The sequence below is a fragment of the Scylla paramamosain genome, chromosome 16, assembly GCF_035594125.1.
Source record: "Scylla paramamosain isolate STU-SP2022 chromosome 16, ASM3559412v1, whole genome shotgun sequence".
Lineage (NCBI taxonomy): Eukaryota > Metazoa > Arthropoda > Malacostraca > Decapoda > Portunidae > Scylla > Scylla paramamosain.
The window spans coordinates 23,623,766-23,631,265 of record NC_087166.1 but is presented as its reverse complement, the minus strand read 5'-3'; the positions used below and the strand labels follow the sequence as shown (position 1 = coordinate 23,631,265).

General features: G+C 40.1%; 2 protein-coding genes across 12 annotated transcripts in view; one reads left to right on the top strand and one right to left on the bottom strand.

Moving 5' to 3' along the window:
• Window positions 1–7,500, bottom strand: part of LOC135108148 (rap guanine nucleotide exchange factor 2-like) — a 118,644-nt gene that overhangs the window by 86,600 nt on the left and 24,544 nt on the right. The gene's annotated exons all lie outside the window — the stretch shown is intronic.
• The window catches only part of LOC135107832 (cilia- and flagella-associated protein 251-like), an 18,050-nt gene that overhangs the window by 5,829 nt on the left and 4,721 nt on the right, over window positions 1–7,500 (top strand). The window lies entirely within an intron of this gene.

Genomic DNA, 7,500 nt, shown 5'->3' with positions numbered 1-7,500 from the left:
AGTTTTTCTAGTCTATTATCACCCTAAGGCAACTCTCCACGTCCATCTGCATAATTCCAGGGCTTCTTTCCAGCCTATAACCATGTCTTAACACACGTCCCTGGCCCTTTATAATTCCAGTACTGTTTTTTTTTTTTTTCCAGCTACTACTACCATGCATCAGTACCGTACCCTTGTCCTAACACACGCACACATACATACATACATACACACACTGGAATACTCAGACATCTTTACAATAATTCTAGCACTACTTTTTTTTTTTCCAGTTTCAACCGTTTCTTGCCTCTTCCAGTACCATTCTCCAAACACATTTACTTTCAAACACACACACACACAAACACACACAAACACTGGAATACTCAGACTACTCCCACACCCCATCCCTCCCAGCCACTGTAATGCCTCACACGCCCCTCGTCGCCCATCCTCATAATCCTCACAGGCTTTCAAAGGGAGTGAATGGGCGGCGGTCTCAATGGCTTCCCCCGCCCACGCCTTCCTTGAGAGACCCTTTTGCGCTGAAGACCCGCCATCCTTTTCTCCTCCTCCTCCTCTTCCTCCTCGTCTTATTATTATTTTTCCTCTTCCTCCTCGTCTTTTTTTTTGTTCCTGTTCTTCTTATTCTTTCTCCTCCTTATTTCTCCTCGTCCTCTTCCTTCTTCTTGTCTTCTTGTTCTTGTTCTTATTGCTGTTTTTTTCTTATTATTATTACTGTTACTATTTCTCCTCTTTCTTTTCTTCTTCCTGCTCCTCCTCCTCCTCCTCTTCTTCTGTTTATTCTGCCTCCTCCTGGTCCTCCTCGTTTTCTTATCCTTGTTTTTCTTATCGTCATTATTTGTTGTTGTTGTTTTTGTTGTAGTTGTTGTTGTTGTTGTTCCTCCTCCTCGTCTTGTTGTCGTCGTTTTTGTTGTTGTTGTTGTTGTTGTTCTTCTACGTCTTCCCCCCTCCCCGCAAGTTCCCAACACAACCTCATCAACGAGTTTATTCTCCGAAGTATTTATTTTCAATGCATTCTTGGAGTTTCCGAATTCTTGACTTTTCTTGGAATCTTCCCTTCAATTTTTCCTCGGTGAAGTTTTTTTTTTTCAATAATTCGTTTTTTTCGTGTTTGTTGTTTTCTTTCAATAATACTTTTTTCTTTCAATTTTTCTTATTTTCAATTTGACTTTTTTTTCGAATATCAGTTTTGTTTTTAAAGATCAGTCTTTCGTTATTTTTACTATTTATTTTTCTTAAGGTTTGTTCAATCGTATATTTTTTTCCCCTGATCCTCATCTTCAATCCATTTTCTTATATCTCAATTTAATATTTTTCTTATAAATATGATTCTCTCTCTCTCTCTCTCTCTCTCTCTCTCTCTCTCTCTCTCTCTCTCTCTCTCTCTCTCTCTCTCTCTCTCTCTCTCTCTCTCTTCGTCCCCACTTCCTTCCTTCTGTTACCCTTTCTTTGTCCATCTCTCCCGGGCCCCACTTATCACTCCCGTCCCCACCTCTTTGTCCTCTCTCTCTCTCTCTCTCTCTCTCTCTCTCTCTCTCTCTCTCTCTCTCTCTCTCTCTCTCTCTCTCTCTCTCTATATATATATATATAGGCATACTTATGTGGTGCTTCACATTAATACTACTTTGTCAATGCTTTACATAAAAAGTACTTTACTAATGGCTCTTTACCTAACAACTTTATAAACTTTATGGTGAAACTTTACGTCTCTAAAGTTCCTTTTATCCAAGGTATTTTATATAACTAAACACTGATGGTGCAGTACTTTATAGATGCAGTTAGTTCGTGGTTGAGTACTTAAGAAATTTCCACGGTACGAAAATATATATAAAAAAAGGACGTTATCTTTTTTTATAAGGCCAATGTATGATGTGGTAACACTTAAAGTAAAAATGAAGTTTTTTGCTCAATAATTCAAGATACGTACGCAAATCTTGACGACACCAGGGAAAGATTACAAATAAATAGTTTTTTTTTTCAATAACTATTAAAGTATACACGAATTTTGGAGGCACCAGTAAAAAAAAAAAAAAAAAAAAAAAAAAAAAAACGAATAATTTTTCCAATAACTACTAAAGATACACAAAGTTTTGAAGATACCAATGAACAATTGAAAATAAATAACTTTTTTTTTCAGTATTAAAAGATATCCAAATTTTGAACACAGCCGTGAAAAGTTTGAAAAAATTAAATATTCCTTCACCTCTACGGTACTTTTGTCACAGTACTTTGAGAACCAAATCTTCCGGAGTGAAGTCTGCGCGCTGAATTAATTCCTGTCTTTCATTTCTCTGACAAGGGATGAAATTTTCTTAATGGGTTTTCTGTTCAGAGTATGACAATGAGGAGGAGGAGGAGGAGGAGGAGGAGGAGGAAAGGAGAAAGGAGAAATAAAAAAATTATATTAAGATGGAGAAAAAAGAGGAGGAGGAGGAGGAGGAGGAGGAGGAAAGAAGAGAAAGGAGAAAGAAAAAATATTAAGATAAAGAAAAGGAGGAGGAGGAGGAGGAGGAGGAGGAGGAGGAGGAGGAGGAGAAGAAGAAGAAGAAGAAGAAGAAGAAGAAGAAGAAGAAGAAGAAGAAGAAGAAGAAGAAGAAGAAGAAGAAGAAGAAGAAGAAGAAGAAGAAGAAGAAGAAGAAGAAGAAGAAGAAGAAGAAGAAGAAGAAGAAGAAGAAGAAGAAGAAAACCACAACAACCACCACCACCACCACCACCACCACCACCACCACCAATAACAACAACAACTACAACAACAACCACAACAGAAAAGAAAGAAAAAAAAAGGAGGGAGGGAAGGAAGACGAAGAGGAGGAGGAGGAGGAGGAGGAGGAGGAGGAGGAGGAGGAGGAGGAGGAGGAGGAGGAGGAGGAGGAGGAGGAGGGTTTGGCGTCTTCCATCTCCCCACCACCTCTGTTATCTGTTAGCCTTGTCTTTTCTTCTCTCCTCTCATAGTTTCCCTTTCTCATCTTCCCCCTTTTAATTTTCCATCTGATTTCCTCTTCTCTCTTTTTTTTCATTTCGTATTTTCTGTTTCTCTTTTCGTGTATTTTTAGTTTTTGTTTTATTGTCTTCCTGTTTGACTTGTTCTTCCTTCCTTTCTTCATTTTTCTCTCCCTCATTTTGTTCCTTTCTTCCTTCTTCCATATTTTATTTTTGTTTTATCTTTTTTTCTTATCTGATTTTGTTCCGGTTTCTCTTTCTCTTTTGTTATCTTTATTACTATTCACTGTCTTCGTATCTCGTATTTCTCTCTTTTCCACTTTTTATCTTTTTTTCATTTTATTTGTCCGTTCGTCATTCGTTTTCCTTTTTATTTTTTCTTTCCTGGCCGTTTGCATTCTCTTCTTCTTTCTCTCTTTTGTGGATTTCTTCACTTTAATATAATTCTATAATTTTAGTAAGTCCTATTTTCTTCTCAAATTCTGTTTTCCTTTGTGGTCTTTCTCTCCTCTTTCTTCTTAATTCCTCTTTCGTATTTGTTTCACTTCTCATTTTCTCTTTTCCTTCTTTGCATTTCTTAATTATAACCTTGTTTTTACTTTTTGCTTGCTTCGTTTTTGGCTTCTTTCACTATCTTCTTTCTTTATTCCTACTTCTCCTTCCTTTCATTCTCTTCTTTCTATTACGCTTTCATCATCTTTTCTTCCGCTTCCTATCTTTTTGGTCATCATCTCCTTTTATGTCTTCATCTTATTTTCTGTTGATTATCTCCTGCAAGTCTTCTTAATATAATTTTCTTCTTATTTCCTCTTCCATTCTGTAATATTTCTCCCTATTTCTTACCCATTGATTTATTTTCTTTCTTTCTTCCTTTTACCATTTCTCCTTTTCATTTTTTATCTCTTCGTTTCATAATTTCTTTTGGTCCTCTTCTTCCTCCTTTTGTTCCATCATCTTCCTCTCCATTTCTTATCCATTCATTCGTTTCCTCTCGTTCTTCCTTTACCATTTATTTTCTTTCCTTCTTTCACCTTCTCGTCTCTTCAGATCTCACTCATAATCTCTTTTGCTCTTCTTCTATCTCTTACATTCATTTATCTTCTTCCTCTCCTTTCCTTCCTTGTTTTCTCGCTTCCTCAGCATAATCTGATTAGAAGCCGAAAGGTCGTGTGTGTGTGTGTGTGTGTGTGTGTGTGTGTGTGTGTGTGTGTGTGTGTGTGTGTGTGTGTGTGTGTGTGTGTGTGTGTGTGTGTGTGTGTGTATGTGTGTGTGTTCTTCATTCAATTCAAATTTCTTTATTTCTTCATAAGTTTCTGCCTCGATTTCCTCCATTTCCTTTTGTTTTACTTTCATCATTTCCAATATCCTTTGTTCTAGACTGTTGACCTCATTCTCTCTCTCTCTCTCTCTCTCTCTCTCTCTCTCTCTCTCTCTCTCTCTCTCGGTAACCAGTAAGAGAGGAATGTTGGTAAAAGTTTTCTTCACAATCTTAGACTTTTCAACGAGATCCACGAGTTCCTTCCTTAGTTATCCCACAGTCACGCCCTGCTGTACCCACGCTCACACCCACACACATCCACACCCACAGCAGCCTTCCTCCCCACTCCAGCACTTGCTCTGACCTACAATCTTCCAGCCACAGCCACGAGACGCACTCATAAGTCACGCCAGACCAGTACCTCTAGCCAACACAAAGAGATCGCCACACCCACTCGATCCAGCCGCAACAAGACAAGGGTGGGAGGGTGTCTCCCGCGCGTCTTTGCCCGCAGTACTTCCTTGGTCCGTGTCGTCGTGTTGTTCAACGTTTGGATCTCTGAACATGACTGTTTTTCAAAGGCTACTGAGATGGTTAGTCCTGTTCTTATGGGTGTTTTTCCCTAGTGATGATGCAGAGTTTAAACATTTTCTTTGTCGCATCGGGGGGTATTTTCAAAGGCCAATGGGATGATTAGTCCTGTTCTTGTATTTCTTTCCCAGTGGTGATATAGTTCTTGTTAAAATATCACTAAATTCCTAAAAATTCATATGACGCCATCAAAGGCTATTACAAATTGTTGAAATAAGAAATTGAAACATTTGAATATAGGCCTAGTCATAATGTCTCTTTCTACACTTCAATCATCCCTCAGACACTCCAGCAATACCCCACACTACGCAGCCACGCCAGGACAAACACCCCAACCTTGTGATAGGAAGGCTGGATATCTCACTAGCTTTCGCATCTGTGCTCATCGCCATCCACCCACAGGCGATCCCACACCACAGCTCTCGGTCCCTCAGTCAATAAGACACAGCATCACCAATCCATCAAAGCGACGTCTTCAAAACAACCGTGGTAGTAAACAGGTCTAATACCCTATTAAGATTCTCCTGGTGCCTTCCTGATGTTGGTGAGACACACACAGCTACTTTCGCTTCAATGTCTCTTCACTAAGTCATTCTTTAGAACCATATTCTGAAACACTTCTGCGCCACATCTATACTACAAACAAAAGGCTCAGGTTGAAATAACATTTTTTTTTTAAATGTTTCTATGGTTCAAGTGAGAGATTAACAAGATTTCTGCATTATTAACAGATGAAACATCACTGAGAACCCAGCTAATCATTTCCGTGGCCTTTGGAAACAGTCGCCATGAGAGAGCAAATCGTTTCTGAATACGGAACTTCGTGCCATCCAATTCTTCAGTATGTCATCCTTCCTTCTCCTACTCCTCGTTTAATCAGTTACTCACATCATCTTCACCTCGTCGTCCTTTCATTCTGTCATCCTTCATTTTCATCCACTCCTTGTCATCCTCAACCCTAGTACTCTTTCAGTAAGTCACCCTTCACTCTTATTTTTCGATCAGTAGTCAAGTCATCCTTACTTTGACACTCTTTCAGTTTGTCATACTTAATCTAGATCTTTTCTTCATCCTCACATCTACATCCATCACTCTCCAGTCCTGCCCAATACCTTCCCTTCATTTTTACCACAGCTTCATCATTCCCTGTCAGTAAACGTCCTTCCATCATACGTGCTGCTTCTCCTTCACTCACGCCACCACCTCTCGCCTTGCTGTTGCCTCCCTGGTGCTGATGAGTGTTGTGTTAGTCTCTGTAATGGTAGCGGTGTATCAAGGTGTTTGGTTCAGTTAATGACAGGTTTTCTTCAGGGATAGTTCTGGGTCTCGTAGTTTGTCTTGCTTTCCACAAATCTTACATATGAGGTTGGATTTGTCTATTTTCTTTTCACTGGTTGGATTGAATAATGGTACTTTTTTCAACGTTGTGTCCTCATCTATTTTATTATCTGTAGTTTGTCTTGTCTTCCACGAGTCCTACACCAGAGAGAGTTTAGGTTTCCCTGTTTCCTTTATACTAGATGGGCTGAACAATAGTATTTTTCAATGTTGCGTCTTCCTCTTTTCAATTATTATTTTTTTTCACATCCCTTTATCATATATATCATGCTACATCATAAGCTTGCAGCCTATCCCACCACTGCCACCATATGTAATGCCATCCTAGCTGCTGCCACCATATATAAAATCTCACCCCATGCCACCACTATACTGCCCGCCCTTGTGCCTACTAACAGAAAACAACATTACATCACTCCAGTCCAGACTCCCATCGATCCGCGTCACAATAAACTGTAGTAACTTAAGAGAAGAAAGGAAACAACATTGTCGTCACCACCACTACCACCACCACCACCACTGCCACCACAGCGACCCGAAACTTGCGTGGCATCATCATCAAAAATTCCCAACAAAATATAAAACTTTTCCATCTGCAACTGAATCTGACAGTAACAACATCTTCGACTTCTCTCCCTTGCATCTTTCCTCCTTCTCCTCCTCCTCCTCCTCCACTACCGACAACAACAACAACAACTTCCACTGACTCTCTCTCTTCTTCAACCGAGATCGCCCACCCTCGAGGCCGATCCTTTTTCCTCTTCCCTTTAAAAGATTCCTCCTCCATCAATCAGGTTTTAATTCCCTTGATTCGAGGGAAGAAAAATACTTTATATGGGAAAAGAGAATTAATTGCTCTTAAAAAGGAAGGGAGGTGAGAAGAAGTGTTTTGAAGGGGTAAGAGAGAGAGAGAGAGAGAGAGAGAGAGAGAGAGAGAGAGAGAGAGAGAGAGAGAGAGAGAGAGAGAGAGAGAGAGAGAGAGAGAGAGAGAGAGGTGGTACGAGTGACGAGTCTGCCATTTAAGACGAAAAGTTTCAACATTAAGCAAGATTACCTCATTTAGTGGCAAGGAAAACAACAGCACACACACACACACACACACACACACACACACACACACACACACACACACACACACACACACACACACACACACACACACGTATACGACGAACAAAACAAAACGGTCATTATCAAACATTGGTGGCAACGGTGGGATACCTCTCTCTCTCTCTCTCTCTCTCTCTCTCTCTCTCTCTCTCTCTCTCTCTCTCTCTCTCTCTCTCTCTCTCTCTCTCTCTCACGCACAAAGGCGGCCACAGCTACTCATTAACCTACAGAGGAAGCGACAGCAGGAGTCCCATTAGGGCAAA